Source organism: Cyclopterus lumpus, chromosome 12, assembly GCF_009769545.1.
Source record: "Cyclopterus lumpus isolate fCycLum1 chromosome 12, fCycLum1.pri, whole genome shotgun sequence".
In the NCBI taxonomy this organism is placed as follows: domain Eukaryota; kingdom Metazoa; phylum Chordata; class Actinopteri; order Perciformes; family Cyclopteridae; genus Cyclopterus; species Cyclopterus lumpus.
In genome coordinates, this window is record NC_046977.1 from 13,566,458 (window position 1) to 13,584,740 (window position 18,283).

Here is an 18,283-nt window from a genome sequence, read left to right on the forward strand (position 1 = left end):
TGTGTTCAACATGTGAAGAGGACCCTACCTATGTAGGTAAGGGCTCATTCTAAGCTTACGAAACACAAAGATTCTTAGTTTCAGGTGAGTATACACCAATGAAAATAAAGTATCATACTCCATTTCTGCTAATATATCCGCCAAAGTGTTACATACTGGACCTTTTAAGTCGATTGCAGGCTCCTATGGGGCTAAATGTCATAGAGGTGGCAAAGAGGCAGGCCTTGAAGTGGCTATAATGGATATTTTTATCACATCAATGTAACCAATGACAATGTGAAAAAACGTGGCCATGTGAAACTGTTTTCAGAGATAAAAGCTTGAACAATTCACTGTACTCTACCTCCTCTCCACCATATACACCTATAAATATATAACATATGTGCATTGTTTCTTTTCGTTTCCTTTGAACTGAAACTCACATTTAGGATTCTCAATGCCACCTGATATCAAATAGTATTATTCTTTACCAGAAAACACTTACTGAACTTGACACACACACACACACACACACACACACACACACACATGCATTGTGAAGCTGATGTAATTCTTCATTTTCTACTTGTTGCTTCTTGTTAATTGTATCAGAGGGGCCTCAATCTCTGTGGTGGCCTCAGAGTGGAACTATTCCTTTTAATAGCAACCTAAGGATTCTTGTGTGTTCATACAAATTGCTGCGTTAATCTTTAATAGTCCATTAGTCCATCAAGTTCTGTTATCGTAAAAAAGAATATATATATATATATATGAGAGTGTTAATGGTTGCTGGGACAGAGCAGATGTGGTCTGGCTGCTGGTGGAAATGCAACAACTTGCTGTGAATTTTAATACACACACACACACACACACACACACTCAAAGACATGTACATAATATAATGCATGCAAACACACGCAGAGGAACAAACACACACACTCTCCAAGCTATAAACACTAGCTGGCAGACAGTGGAACAAGAAAGTAACGAGAAGACCGTGAAACCCGCTATAATAAGAACTTTCCTAGACTGTGTGTAAGTGTGTGTGCGTGTCTTTGTGTGTGCGTGTGTGTGCGTGTTTGTTTGTGTGTGTTTTTGTATCCTAGAGGACAACACAAGAAAGATGAGAAAAATACTTGACTTGCTGCATCCATCAATGCTGTATCAACAACAACAAAATTCACATGATGTGATACTTTAAGTTGATTGCGGATGATAAAAATGCTTTTTGGACCATATGATGTTGAACAGAAAGTTTGACTATGCCAAAATCTCCTCATTGTTTGTATGATATCTTACCAAAAGTTACTCCTCATTTTTTGCGTGTTTTCCTAAAAAAAAACAGCAATACACAATTTCTGCTCATTACATGCAAACAATATCTCCTTGCTGACAGACGACAGTTGGTTGGACCCACCTCCCCTCCCCTCCAGTCCGCCCTGTGTGGGCTTTTGCGGTCTTTAATACTTCTTCGTTTATGATTACGAGGATAACGTATGGAAAAATGTGTGGGATATCTATGAATTACGGAGCGTTGTTTTTTTCGTAGGTGTGGCTACGAAGGCTGGACGATGGTATACCCGGCAGCGAGAGAAGGGCACAACCAATCCCACCGGATAATTATGAACCAATTGAAAGGTCGCCTAACTCCACCTCTTCCTGACCTCTCTAACTGCACTACACAACAATGCAGGTGAGCCCTTCATATGAATCATAAGTGGAGCCCATACAGCAACTGTCAAAGAACCAGTAAAATGTGGAAGGTCACATGACCGACAGTGGTTACGCTAGCGAGCTTCTTCGCTGACCACCTTCTGACAGTATGAGTAGAATATTGGGGTCTGGATGACAGAAGAGCAAGTTGGAAGTAGAAACATGAAACTGAAAGATAAAGAAGAAAAGAAAAAGAAAAGAAAAATAGAGATTCAACAAACAGTCACTGACAACATGTGCCAGCTCTTTCAGTTTGCACAAAACAAAATGGAAAACAAACCAAGCTCTGAGCTCATGTTGAAACCGGCCACAGTTTGGGTCTATCTATTGTGCATCCTCCATAAACAAAGTCTGGATGAGGCGCGGTTGTTGAGACAGGAAATAAATACATTGTGAAACAGACTCCTGTTATGTGACCGGGGTTGCCTATCTGCCGCGTACACCAACCGTTTGACCTCTGCAACACAAACACGGAGCTCAGTAAGAAATCTGGTGAAAAGCTCTTAAATGAAGAACGGTCGCTCCAAAGCTGAGCCGGACGAGGACCAAACCTCGCAAGCCAAGAAACAACTCCTCTGGGATGTTGTTACTGATTTTAAAGCAGACTTGGTTTTTCATGTTCCAAATGAGATATAAAATAAACCAATAGGACCAGTAAGAGGAAAAGAGAGACAAACAGCTCGTAGTAAAACGTGTTTTTGAAAAACAGAAAAATCAAATTGTTTTTATCACTTCCTGGTGTGATTATTTTCATGCTGACTGCAGGTTCACAAATCAGACACACACACACACACAAATACACAAGTCACACATACACGTACACACAGACACACAGGTCTGTCGTATGCTTAGCTTCAACCCCCAGTTTCCACCATGAATGGGTGGCGGTTCACTTCCTGTATCTGGTTTAGCTTCAGTGTCTCACTTCCTGGAACCAGCAGCAAGTTTCCATGGAATGACATGACTTTCATCGTGCGTGTGCGCATGTGTGTGTGTGTGTAGGTGTTTTTGTTTTTTTTAGGATCATGTGTGACAAGTCATGATGTCACAAAGTCATTTGAGTTTCCTGTTTTTGGATACAAGTTACTTCAACGTGAAGTAACTTGTATTCATATTATATAGCAATTTTTCTCAGATGTTCTCTAAATGTATCGAGGACAACAACGTTTAGACTGCTGATCCTGAAATCCAGCCCATGGTACAGGCAGTTGTTTTGACTCTCCTATTGCCAAAATGAATAAATAAATAGATACAATGGCAGGATGATGGTCCAATAAAGAATCTGCTTGCGCAGCATGTGACCTCTATTTACAAGCCCTGGATCTATTGTAAATGAGCAGTGTGAACCTAAACAGACTAAACAGGACTGCAGCAATAGAGTCGACATCGCTTCAAACCAAAGAAAATGGAGCTATAGTGCAAGTTCAGACAGGAAGACCATACCCCTCAAGCCCACCATTTATTCCTCACATGTCTGCCAATCATTTCTCACACATGCTTACTCATCGTTTACTTGCTGTCATTGTTCTGTGCCGTCAATCATGACACCAGCTGCGCAGATCAGCTGATCCCCTCTATCCAATAAGCACACGGAAACAATGACACTGTTAGCCAATCATCTTGCTGCTGTCTCATTTAAATATGACTGTCTCTCTACCTTCAGTTCATTCATGCTGCCGTTACGCACCCCTCCACCTCCCCATCTCCTCCCAGTCTTCACGGATCCATCAGCCTCATCATTCTATCAGCCTCATCACCACCAGGTCTGGACTCCACGGGGGGGGGGGGGGTCTATCTCGTTGATGATCAGGGCATCGGCCCTCAATTTCAAATCTCGCCGTAGAGTCCAAGCGCCAAAGACTCTGAGACTTCATCATTTCATATCATCTGTTAACAATAAAGATGTATCCTTTCTTTATCTAACTGGTCTCTCCCTGATTGAAATAAACGTCAGTGGTGGTAGAAAGCTTTGCCATAATGGCAGAGGTTGTGGAGATGCCGGTTTGGTGAAGGACGTCCTTCAGTCGGTCAGCAGTGGTGCGGGCTGATTGTCATGTGGTGGAAACATGACCGGGGTTTTTAATCACAGGCGAATTACAGGATTCAAACGGCCGTATGGTTTCATCCCTGAGTGTCTTTTTACAAAGTAAACCTGCAGATCCTGATCAGAGAGCAGAATTACATGAGTGAGATGTGCCAGTCAGTTTCATGCATTCACTCAGTCACAGTTTCATCTGATGCATTTTGTCTTTAACCGTCTGCTTCTTTTTTCTTTGCAAACACAACACAAAACTTAAGAGATGGTGGAAACCGATGCTCAAGGTCGTTGTCTAAATGTACAAATCGGAAAGCCACTCAAGGAAATCTCTCTCAAGAGTTCAGGTTCATCTCACAGATAAGATGCAGATTTACATTTTTCAGTTTTTTGTTTATGCTTCTGCTGAGTAACAAAGATTTTGTTTCATTTTCAGCGACTGCAAATGAACTCAACTAACTAACATCTTGTTCTTCTCTTTTAGATTCACTGACATTACAGCAGGTTGTATAATTACAGACGCTCATTTTTCTGCCACTGAGTTTCCTGCCCATCCTGCCAATTGTACAGTCTGTATATAGACCAGTGCAGCTGTGTGCATGCTGCATGAAGAAATTCACTTTTTCGGAGATTGAAATCCTGCCTGTTTGCACTGGATCTGAGTGTGAGTTGTACAATAATACTGCTGCTGTTTCACAAACTTCACAAGACTGAACAGAGCATTGAATAGACAGACAGAAGATACAACATTTATCAATATGAAACCTCTCCAGCTTACATTAAGACAATTATGTATTGTATTGCAAGTTTTCTGAAAGTTTATGTTTAAATATGCAGATGAAGCATTGTCATATTAAATATGTGCTAATTTGCATCGTTTCCCCGAAGAGAAATCTGAACATTTTGTCCATGATTTACAAAATACTATCAACAGCCATGAAAAGATACATTAAATACAATGTTCTATAAATCAGGCTATGAGTGATGTACTGAAGTGGACATGTCTGGATCAGAGGAGAGAAAAAATATTTTAAGAAAACTGCCCAAAGATAGGTCTTATAAAATGAACTACATTCAGCAAGACACTACAAAATAGTAAAATAATCACCTAAATGTGTATTTTAGGATGTAAGAAGACGTGTTATGGAAGAAAAATAGCCCCAAATCTCAGAATTGACCAGTATATGACTTCTTTTCTTTTTTACCTAGAATGTTTTCCCTTATCTCGCAATGTTATAAAAAAGTGAAATATAATTAGGTGAACCAAGCCAAAACCATAATCTCTTGGTGGAGGTAACCTATATGTTGACCGAAATGTAAGATGTGTTTTCTTGTTGAAACACATCGTGATTGACAAGTTGTTGTTGTGGGTTTTGGCAGGCAGCTGCTGTGCCCTCTTCCCAGTGCTGCATGCCTACGGCACTGAATCTTTTAGTGGTAAGGAGTACCAGACCAGACCAGCCTACTTTCACCCCTGCTTGTGTCTCAAACACAACTCTTTCTTTTCAGTTCTTTAATCTACTCTGTTGTTAGCAAGGATCAAGACCATGTTGTGGTTTTCTTTCACTGCTGGCTTAAACAGCTTATGTCACCCATTAGCAAGCAGCGTGAGCATTATTTTTAAGGCATATAATGAATTTTTAGAGTTTGTTCCTCACTCATTAGCGACCACCTTTAAGTCACTCCTGCTTCCTGACAGCTTGTGGTTTAATTTATTGCAAGCTTGCAGGGTTAGATCAAAATGGGACGAGATCCAGCAGCTAGTTATGCTCTTGTAGACGCATATTAAATCAGAGGCTTTGTCAAAACAAACACATTTAACCAGATTACACTGGCGCTAACGGCACTGATATCATTTCAGACTTTCTGTGTATGAGTGTCTCATTAAAATGTTATGAGAGTCTGTGTGGACAATTTAACTCTGGAGTGTGAAAGCTATCTGACAAAAGATATTTATGAAGGCACAAGGAGGGTTTTAAACATGAAGCTAAAAAAATATCGAGAACACCTTAGCAGTCACATTAGGTCACAATTCATAGTATTTTCTGAGTTTAAGATTATTTCAAAGCTATAACTTTTATTTTTGTTGAATTTATGTGGAGAAAAGGGTTAGCACCAGATTCCCGTTACAAAACCTCTCATTTACTTCAGTTGGACAGTCTGCCCTGCTTAGTCCTGGTTCTGGTTCCCACTTGTTTCCCTGCCCTCCAGCGGGTCCAGCAATAAGGCCTGGGTCTCGAGCAGGGTGATGTCGGTGTTGGGGACCGGCAAAGCTCTCGTCCTCCCACCGGAGCGCTGACTGCAGGTTGAAGGCAGGAGTGAAGCCGGATCTGGGTCTGTCCACGGCGGACTGGCCGCTTCCGGAGGCCCCGCCAGAGTCTGAGACGAAGACGTTTCTGGTGGACCTGAGTACTTGTTTCATCAGATTTTTAGAAATAGCTAATATTCTCACTAATGTTCCTGTTTGCTTATGAAGGTCATATAGAGGCATCAGAAGACTGTTTTTATAAGCAATTTAAAGTTCCTTGTCGTAACTTAAATCATCGAAATGATAAAACGATGTCAACCATCATGAACTCTCGAACACACTCTTTAAAATGTAATCGTATCAAGTAAAACCAGACAGAGTAATAAGCATGTTTTGCATATATATTTGTGAAATGTGTTAAACCACAGCTGAAGAGATATTTCTTTGGACAAGAGCAGGATGGTGCTCATCTCAGGACTGGCAGTTGACAAGTCACCGAGTCAAACTGGGAACAATAAAGGTTTCCTAAAAGGAAAGCCGGGAGGAGACCGCGTAGATGATCGGATGTGAAGAACTGGACCAACAAAGAGGAATTGATCTCAGACTGTCGGGTGGGCGAGTATTTTTGTGCTGCGCCACTCTGATGAATGACTTCAACCCATCCAACTCCCACTTTATAGTTAAGCGTCTGTTGTTTTTCAAGGTCAGGTAAGTGATGTATTGAGGATAGAAGCACTAATGGTGCGCCTGCAACCCAGTTCTGATTTTGGTCTAGATTTTGACATCAGGGCTCTGTACATCAAAGCAGACCAGCACAAAAGGGTACTGCAAACCAGCCTCTTATCTATGGTGGGTTTAGCTCAAAGCACATCTTTCTCACCAGTCTCACAGAGCTGCAAGCATGGCTTTAGACTCATAGTCTTGTTTCGGGTTCATGGATTATTCGTTCGGCCAGTCCGATTGCATTCCCATGCCATTAACACATGCACATGCATTTTTTGTTTATTAATATACAGTTTTAAGATACAGATTGCAAGATAATCCGAGTTGTAAAACGACTCTTTGTGCATTTCATCAAAGGAGACATGGAGGCTTCAGTTTTCAGATTTCTTGACGAAAACCTCTTCGAAGTTCTGAATTACCCAAAATCAATGCTAAAAGAGAGGGTATATTTCTTTTGTTTTCCATTATTGATCATTGAGCAGCTCATTCCACGCACCACCTCCCGATTCTTGATGCAGCTCGAGCAGCTTACATCAGTGTGTGAATGCAGGTGGGCAGGGTTCAGTCGGTCCCATCCCGTGTGTGTTTGTCACTAGGAGAGCATGCTCGGGGTTGTTGGTTTGATTGTAAAAGGACTCCTACTGCTCCGTGGAGACTGCTGTGTTGGGCGGCACTGGTGCCAGAAAGCACATTGACTGGTTGTACCACCAAAAAACCTTCTTGTGAAGGATATTCAGACCATGCACCACCAACATTGTGTTCTCCGGTCATGTTGGCCGCGGTGTTGATCACTGTTTTGGGGTATTCTGCTCACCAATAATATTTAACAAGCAACATTGTGGCATGGTAAAACCTGCCATACATTTAAGCTCCAATATTGTTTTACCATTAAGTTTCAATATTGTTTTGTTGTCAACAAAAGACACTGTGGTGTCAATATAACAAATAAATATGTTTGCTTGATTTGCTCCTGAAGCTCTATGAATCCTCATTACTTTAGTTCTAAATAAGTGGATACTTGATCAAGTTACTTCTCTGAGAAGATTTAGCTCTATATTGTTGCTCTATATATTTCCGGTTTAAAAGCAGTCTAGTTCACCACAAGCGCCTGTGTGAGGGTGTGGATGAAGAAGGGTTGCATAGGGTATTTTTGTGAAGATGGACGGCCGTGGTCATGTCGTGGTCAGACTCTCCGATCGGACCAGACAGTTGCGCAGTGCAGAAGAGAGAAAAGCAAAAACAGGAGGAAGGAAGACAAAAGAAGACAGGAAAAGTAAAGTATGTGGAGGAAAGTAGAGAAGAGAAAACTGTAACATTGTTTTAACAGTTTTATGGAGTTACTTTTTATTCTTCTTTCCTTTGAATAAAAGGTTAAGAGCATTAGCAATACATTATACACCGTTAAACACCTCGAATAAATGGCACATGTAAACATCCAAACGCTTCACATTAAGCCACATTTTGTAAATCATGCAGTATAATCATCTTTTCTCCATAAGCACTGAATTAGTGACTCACAGGTCAAACAAGACTTAAGTCTACAGCAACACTCGTGGCTATGTGAAGCTGTACTTAAATGTCCTCTGGTAAATCTGCATCTCAGTGACTTGTTTGCATTGAGTCTGCAGTTTGTTTTGGACGGCAAATGATGCAGTTTAGTCCCTTATAACAACAAGCCAGCCTCCTGTCATACGCAGCCTCACTGCGGTGTCTGAAACGGTATTATTGTGGCAAACTCTACATTGGCCACAGGTTCCTATCTATTGTTCTCCAAACCTAGAATATAAATTGTGGCGACGACCGTCGGAAATCCCCTACTTTGTGCTTTCACCAATTCTTTGTGTTACGGAAAATCCAGCGCGGAGGTCAATAGTGACTTGACTGCACAAGAGCGTCTGTGTGCATTGAGGTTAAATAGTAGACTTACTGTCAGATGGAGGAAGATTAACAGACGGCTCACATGTTCCTGTAGCAAATCAGAAACCGTCATCAAAAGCTGTTTTGTACATTCCATTACAAGCTGTCCAAAGTGAACAGGTACGAGACTTTACGTCTCAGAGTCCGCCCTGCTACTGTTTTGACCCCGTGGCCGAGGATGAATTCCAAGATGCACAATGTGTACAATAATCACGTATGCACGGAATCTTAAAATGTCCCAAATGCTCATTATTGGAATTATAAATAAACAACAAAATAAATAATGGTTGGGACTCTCAGCCCCGAGTGAATATGATTTGGACCAATTCAGGAAATCATACTACTGACTGTCCTACTGACAACACCAGTTTAAGCCCTGTGATGAACAACCTGTCTTTGTGTACCATGCCTCTGGCCCACTGATGAGCTGGGATAGACTCCCCTCTCCCGCAGGATAAGCATACTGATGAGAATGGAGGGCTGAGATGCTCAGAGGCATGGTGAGTTTATTTTATGTGTGCCAGAGCACATACAGTAACATGCCAGTAATTTTTTTTACACAGGAAAAATAACAAAATAATTCATCCAGTGTTTTGCAGTAATATACTCACATCCAGCTATACATGACAAGGCTAACCCATAAAAATAACTTATGTGCTTTCCCTAATTTTAAAGCTATATATAAAGTCCTGGCTCATAAACGTTTGGTTCTCAAACGTTTATACGTTCTATTCCAAAGTGACCCCAAACCTCTTTAATATTTACAGAAGATTTCCGACTAGCTTCTGACCCATCTAATTAATTAATTTCAAATAAACAGGGTTTATATGTAATATCTGCAGTAAAGTCGACCGCCGCGAGGTAGTAAATGTAGATTTTCATTGTGGAAAAACGTGATGCCGAGCATTATAATGACAAAAGCATCACAGCTGATACAATGCAACTGTGAGATCAGAGACCCGAAAGTGTTCGGCAGTTCTCTTGTTTTGTTTTCATAGTTGACCGCCGCCGACTTTTCAGTGTGTGGCAGGTCCTGACAGGTTGAAATGTATTCATATGCATGTGATCGGTCCACAGTAAAACAAGCAATCTGATTGGATAAACTTTGATAGTGTGGCAGAAAACTTAAAACTTAAACTGACATAAACTTGAACTTAGTGCTTTGTTGACCACTTGGGAGAACGTATTATCAAACAGTTGCATTTTTGTACACATTGATCGATAGAAAGCAACACTGCTGTATCTTTAGGCTATTGGGAAAAACGCTGCCTGTAAAAGGACATATGACCTACTGCCTTTAAAAGATTACCTTTTTGTGCTTTTATTAATTTCTTCAAACACAGTTTCAGTCACTTTTCATCTGAAGCCACAGTTTGGTGTTAAACTGCAGCAGCAATTTCCCTATGAATCAAGCCGGTTATTAAACCTGCTACAGCTGTTAGCATGTGGCCACGGCAGCGCACAGACAGAAATGTGGTGCTTTTAGGGCAAAAGCACAACAGCAGCTGTGACCCAGCCCTCAGAAACCAAAGTGAGTGGGCTGAGCTCCCAGCTTGTTTACATCTTTCAGTCCAGTCCGAGAAGAAGAGGCGGAGAAGGGAGCAGTTTTCATAACCTGGTGATGTGTTTTCAGAGACGGGGAAAAGATGCAGTTTTGTCAGTTTTGCCAAATATGTTTTGAGAAATTGTGTTTTTCAGAAAACTCTTTCAAATATTATTTAAGGACTTTTACAGATATTATAGAAAAAGAAATCATGATAAAAAACAAATACGAAAAATTCGCTGCCTCAGGTTTCCTCTTTTTTTCCCCTCTAAATTTTTTGGGGCATTTTTCTTTAAAAAGAAAAAGAACAGTACTTTAATTTAAACGTGTATTTTTTTCCAGAGACAAACAACTGTTTTAAACGTCTAATAATATCACTCACACACACTCACTCACTCACACACACACCACTAAAGTCTGTGCTCAGCCAGTGATTCTATTTCCATCTTCACAAGCTCATAAACCCTCTGTAACCTTATTGCTGTCCGCAGCATCTTCATTTACTGTATCCGTTATTAAATACCCACACAGGGAGACAACGTTTTTAATGTGGACAACTGTGACAACTTAAGTCATATAAACAGGGCCTGAAATAGACTTCATTCGGTCTAATTGATAACAAATGGATGTCAGAATTCCTGGCCACATTTAACGTTCATGACTGTCACAAAATAACTTGCCTGCAGGGCCTAATGTTAGAAAACGTGTAACTGACATTTACATTACCCCTCTCCATTATGAAAATATGTATCGAGGAGTGCGCCAGTTATAGGCCGCCATCGATGAAAAGAAAAACGTTGTTATTTATGTAGCATTTGTAGAATTCAAGTGAGGAGTCATACGTTGTGAGAGAAAGTCATGTGAGAGGAACTTTAATAGATTATGTTGTTGTTGATGTGACTAATTTTTTTTTAAGGGGGACGGTTCAGGCAGTTACGCCTCTTAATGTTCAACAGATGTCAGTTTTAAATCCTAATTTTCTTCTCATAACCTTCTCTGGGTTTGAAGTTACAAACAGCATTGTCTGGATTGTTTGACATTTAAATGATGTGCTGTGTAAATATATTAGTGTTTAAGAGAGAAAATTACTAGTCTTGAGCATCCTTTTTGCAACATGCATGAATATGTGTGCGTCGGTGAGCCTGCGTGTGTGCGCGTGTGTGGAGATATTTTAAACAGCGCCACTGTCTCAGTGGTTGAAATTCCACCGCTCGTGGTAATAGTACAAAATTACATTAAAGTTTTTTTGTGTGTGTGTGTGTGTGTGTGTGTGTGTGTGTGTGTGTGTGTGTGTGTGTGTGTGTGTGTGTGTGTGTGTAGTTGTGTGGTCAGTGACACATGATAGCAGACTCATCCTCTTTCATGAGTCAAAATGCACAACACCGTAAATGTCAAATTTTAGATGTTTGTCCTTGTTGATAGAACAATGTCAACCATCATGAACTCTCGAACACAACTTATGAAAGTACATAACACTTATGTAAAGTGTTATGTACTTTACATAACACTTTACCTGTCCTTCACACCCCTGGAGTGTAAAGGCCTAACTCAGCTGAGATTGATGACATTTGACTTGGAGATGTGTCTTTGTGTGTGTGTGTGTGTGTGTGTGTGTGTGTGTGTGTGTGTGTGTGTGCGTGTTTCATGTTTGTGTATTTTTGTTTGCAGTCATTCGTGTCCTCATTCCGTGCCGTGAGACAGTCTGCATGAGTAGCATTTTATGAGGTATTGTTTCATATTGTGCCGGTAAAATAATGGATCAGGATCAAGGATCAACCTATTTTAAAAATACCTTATTGTAAAATAGCTTTCCTTCTCAAACATTTATAAAAATATACGAAACATTTTTAAACTCAACTAAATGTTGAAGTTTCGAAGACATCGTTTCTTTGTTTCTTTTGTTAAAAATAATATCTTTTAAATTTAAATAGCTGAAAATGGACCAACTGAAGTCACTCTTTCAAAAAACTAATTGGCCCTTTCAGATCACAGAAAACATTGTTATCATTGTTGGGTGGAAGATCTTTAAGATGGCTCCTCGGGTATCCGTCTCTTATAGGGATCTGTGAAAAGTAGTGTTTTTAAAAAAAGGTCCCCTTCCTAGTCGATCAGTATCAAAGCTGATCTTTGAACCGTTCTTTTTTGCCTCAATTTGGGCCTGAAAAGCCTCTTTGTATCCGACAAACTGAACTACAACCAGTTTTTTTCTAAATGTACGAGGATTCTCCCTGTTTTGATCATCATGACCTGCATTTACACTCACTTCATGGGTCTTGGGCAGATAGGATAGCTATCTGATTTGAAAAAAAGCGTTGTGTAAATGTGTACATCTCCGGAGGTGGTTTGAGACACATTCTAGCGAGATGTTGAAAAAAGTGCAAATGCATCCGTCTGGCCAAGAAACATACGTAATCTTTACCCCTCCCGTAGTATTAACTGTGTCAGAGAGCAGTCTGTGGAAATATCCACTCGCTGTCTGGTTTTCATAATACATGCATGGTCTGTCTGCTCTGTCCTTGGGATTATGGCAGCTAAAGTTACAGATGGCAAATAATTGTGCTTGGACACAGTATGTGGCTATGTGTAAATGAAAGAGTCTTGAATCTCATCTGGATTTGTTCATACATGTCACTCGAAATGACAGATGTGAATGAGGCCCACGTTGCGGACTGTTAGCAGCCTCACTTCAGGTAGAATTGATACAGCTGTGAAACTATCTTCACTTTACTACATCAGCCTTTTGAGTCTTCGGTTTGAGTCAAACTTCATGAGCAGTATTTAAAACTGTTACAGTGACCGTTACACAAAGCATTATCATAACAAACCCTGCTATTAAAACTGAATTACTAGAAAACTAACCAGGCCGACCGACTCAAACAGTGCACTGCCATGACTTTGTAAAGATACAAGTTTAGATATAACGGAGATAAATGGGGTTTTGTTCAAGCCTCACCCTGAGAACCTGTTAATGTGCTCATTTTTATAAAACATCTTCTTCTACAGATTTATGATATGTATGTAATAGTATCCTTTAATACTAGGCTGTTATCATAGACTGTATACAAGTAGTGGACATAGTCATAGGACATAGTCATAGTCAAACCCATTGGTTTGTGGACTACGGTTTTGAAGCCTCTAGTTGGGCATTTCGGCTGTCGCCATCTTGGTTCTCACTGAATAAGACATTTTAGGTTCTTGGTTCTCACTGAATAAGACATTTTAGGCGACCAAAATGTTACCAGTCAAACAAAAGGTAGCCACGCCCTAAAGTATACCCTGCTATATGGTTAATTATACTCTAAAGGGGACGATAATTTAAGAAATGACCTGTACTATACATGCTGTATTGAAGAAGACTTGAAACTAGCGTTTACAATGTTTACTGAGGGAATAAATCAAGTGAGAAGTAGGGTCATTTTCTCAAAGGCTTCTATGCCACTAGAAATAATGTAAGTTTATGGCACTTCTGCATTGGCTTGACTTTTCAGAACCGGAGGTTGCCGCTTGGCTGCCATACAACTTTTAAAACGTCTCTTCCCTCTCTACCAGTGCAGCTCTTGCAGACAAAGCAGCATTGCATTCATTCGGAACAAGAAATCATGGTCTTGATATATAAATACAAATATGCTTTGTGGCTTTGTGGCTTCCATACCATAGTACAGTTAGGTTGAGGGTCAGCATTTTTGAATTATCCACTAAAAGGAAACACAGCAGCCATAATCATGCAGGCGCAGAGGCACACTAAAGGTCCAGCGTAGCTCAATGTGGCATCAAGAATTTGTGTTGTGACCACACAAATTCTTGAGGGCCTACCATCCTAAAATAATGCAGGAAGTGAAGGAGCCATTGCCTTTGGAGCTGCAAGTGACCTCATATAAACCTCATGTTTTCACTCACTTATGAGACCGATCCTGCAAACATCCTGTGCTGCCAAACAGCTTTCAGGTTGGTGGGAATATGTACGGCTAACCGTGATACACTGAACAAACCAGCGGAAACACAGGAAGACAAGCCTCTGTGGGATTCAATTCAGCAAAATGTATACATGATTTGGTATCTGCAGATAAAGTGGCGCAAAGAAGTAGACAGAAGGAGAACAAAATAGCAGTCTGAAGTGGCGCTGTGTTGCATGTCTGACTAGTGCTCACTTTCAGCCTGACATGTTAAATTGCACTTGTTTTGTCTGCTACAGCCTATTTGCTCCGTAAATAATGTGTCCTGTTTGCTCCTTTGAGAGAAAAAATCTATCTGTAACCAATAGCAAGAAATGTATATTTTAATGATTTATTCTATAGACAGAAGTGAATGCTTTGTTGATTGGCAATGTGGAGTTGCTGTGTAATATTGTCTGGCTACATGTTGGCTCAGGCATGCTGATAGCAGGCTAGGTGGCTGTCATCTCTCGTTGGTAGTGAGTTAGCTTTGCATGCTGTTAGCATGCTAGTTCACTTGGGCTAGTTAGTTTCACGGAGAAATGAACAATATGTTATTATATGGTGGAGTGCAGAGGCCCTGCACTCTCTTTTTGTATTTTCTCGTCTTGTGATTCTACCGGGTGCCACAAGAATAAACAACAAAAATGGTTGATTTGGTGGCTCAATAGTATTTCGGTCAACATTTTCACTTATTCTGTGAAATATCTCATGTCAGCATGCTGATGTTAACATTCAGCTCAAAGCACATTGGTCCCTTAGTACAGAGCAGCTGACATGGCTGTAGGCTCTTAGTCTTGTTTTAAAGAACTGTGACCAAGTAGCCTACTGACCAAGACAAAAAATAAAAAATAAACTTGTTCTCTGGCGGACTAACAATATACAGGAGGCACTAATCACAAAATACCGTAAATAAATATCTCATTTATGTTTGCTTATCAGCCAACTTATATATACTGCATACTGTATACCAGTATATCTGGACTAAGAAAAAAAAAATAAAAATCTGACAATAGATCAATACTAACAAGTGTCACTTGTTTCGTGCAGGGTTCAGACGAGATAAAACCAAACCTCTGACTTATAGTAATGACCCATGCCTACTGTAAAGCCAGCTGTTCTGGGAAATGACTGTGAAACCCACTGATACAGACTGGCTCAGCTGTAAACCCATTTACCCCAGACTGGTCTCTGTACTGTCCCATGGTTTGGGACATTTATACATTTTCAGACCTGCTGTAAATGCATCACTGAGGTTCATACATGCTTTGTCATTTACCACTGACCACCACAGGGCTGAACTGTGCCTTTGACGACCAGTCAGCACATTTCTACCAGTACAACGTAAATGTGACGCCTACCAACGTGTTGTCACATGTCTCTGAATGTATTTTGTTTTCATGTGCAACCAACATGTTTTTACGACGCGCACACTTTTATAAATGACTGATGTATGGATACTATGTACATCCCAGCATGTAGCCAGCAGGGTGGCGCCTTACTTTGCTTTAGGCAGGCCTTACGACGGAAGAGTGATTTACGTCTTTAACGTGGCTATGCTGTTGTTTTCCTAATTCTGCTGAGCGAGGCTAAATGGACGGAGTGAAGTTGCTCTCCTAACCACTTTTTATTACCTCGATTGAAAACGTCATGGAGGTCAAGAAAGGTTAAGAACCATCCAAAGCAAAAAGGACTTTTTCGACAGTAGCATTTGTCTCATTTATTTGTCCTGGGGGTAAAAATAAATTAAAATATTCTTTTAGTAGCTGAGTAACCAGGAAACAGATTTCTGTAAGGATATATTAACTTGGGTGTCTGTGAGTGAGTAGCTTCCTTTTCCGGTGTGCCGTGTTCGTAAAGATGGCGCCCAAGTAAGCTTTGTTCCATGAATATTTCTGTTGTAAACTTTTGCTATTGTGTAAAACTTTGAAGATGTTTTGGTAGATTAACAAACGTTGAAGGAACCAAATAAACTAAATGGCCATATACTAATTTCATTTATTGTTGTTTACATGAGGCAACCTAGAAGTGGAGCAGTTATTGCTACTATTTTATGTTTGTTAACTGAGCCAAAAAGTATATACACTCCCCTCATCATGCCCATGTATGTAACATGGGCATGTGCAAGTGTAAGCGTATTATATGCTTAAACATGGTCTTCCTCTCCATGTGTGAACATGTGATTACATGTTTACACATATGTGTCTCAGCTCTAATTTGAGACGTGTTTGGAGGAACTTCCTCTACATCTGCACTAACACTAACGTGGCTCCCTGAGACTCCGGCCCTCATTGGACCAGCCTACAGTAATTACAGACCACCAGGCAGAGGACGCTGGCACTCCCAGTCAGCGAGCCCAGCCAGGAGGCCCCGTTTTAGGGGGAGGAAGTGACCTTACATGGGCACTCTTCTGGATCTATGGCCTGTATCTCTCCCCTCTGGTTCCCTGGAGCTGCTGACCTACAATAACCTCACGCTGTGAGTCTGTGAGCATAGAGGCTGAGGTGATGGTGTGATTCTGGAATGAAAATGTGTTATTCATAAAACCGAAAAAGAGGGTACAAGGAATGAAGGAGTAGAGAAAAGAGGGTGTGAGCAGTGCTGCCAACTACACTGTTTCTGCAAAAATGTCCAGGGTAATAACAATAATCAGTCTAAATTTGAAAATCAATTGACAAATTTGATCAAATTTGGTATTAATGTGAATTGTCCCCAGAGAGGGAATTTGGTCAATCACAGATTTTAACAACACACACAATTTGTTTGTACTGTGTTGAAGTTGTCGCACAACTATACACTGTTTGCCTGTCACCGACTCCCTCCAGTGTTATCAAAATCTCTAAGAAGAAAATTGTCTATATATATATATATATATATATATATATATATATATATATATATTTCCTCAGTATCAAAAGTAAGCTAGGGATTGTTGTCTGTGCATATATGGTACGCTGCAATTTCGGTTCAGATCGGTTTTGCAGTTCAGGATGAAGCAGGACTGATGTTGCTATCTTTACCCATCCCATGTAGGTATAAATTAACCGTGTAAGCCTTGGGACGGATATAAAGAACAGAAAGCCTGTCGGGTTCAGGTCTGGGTCGGTTACTCCTCTCAGACTAAACAGAAAAATGTGCTCTGAGCCGCACGCTAGTGAGCTTTTACAGACTCGCAAACAAGTCAGCATGGCTGTAGAGTTTTACAGTATTGTTTTTTGCTGAGAAATAACTACAGGTTTGATTGTGGTGAAATAATACCTACATTATGTCACACCTAACATCTCACTGGTATGAGCACGAGAAGAAAAGACACAGTCCATCCCACTGAGCTAAAGTTGGATTGTTTTACCGTCTTCCATAATCTCAAACCTGGCAGCGGGACAGGTCAGCAAGCTGAGCTCGAGTGAACCAAAACAAAGTCAGCTTTTCCACTCCGATCTGAAACAGAGAGAATCATCAGTATGAGGAGGAGAAAGAGGGAAAGAGGGTGAAAGAGAAACAAAGGACGAATGAAAGAAAACAGGAAAACACAGAGAGAAGGAACAGACGGTCAATCTATTTTCTCCATGTTTTCCATGTTTAGGCCGGCACAGATGATGAGATGTTTTCCATTAATTGGAAGTCCTTACCTTTGTTTATGTGAGTGGGCGGTTACGATCCTGTGTCGTCAGCGGAGGTTTAGGTCAGACTCGGGGGAAGAGGTTCCTCCCAAAAATACTTAACTGGAACAACATTTTTTTTTTTAGATGTCACTTACTTGTTATTTTTACAAAATCAAAGGTAATCACATGAATTTTAATGTCATTATTATGTGAGTAATAGCATTTAAACCTGCTGCTAAAATGACTATCCTAGACAAGTTTATTTTAAACTCCATTAGTCATTTTGAAGCTGTAGGTGTGAATCTTTTCCAGCAGTTAAAAAAATAGAGGAAAAAAGAGCACAGTAATAAGAGAATGAACATTTAGAAATGAATCCACTTTTCATCACAAACACATGCAGCTGTTTACAATGCGCTTCATCCAGGACAATGATCTAAATGTCATGTGTAGCCGCAGGAACTGAACTCAAACGCCGACAACTTTGAAAAAAGGCAACTTTATTGCTCGCTCTATGAATAATTCCAAGCAGAAGAATCACACAAGACGGACTCACACACATTATCTCTAGTGATCATTACAGTTACGAACCGA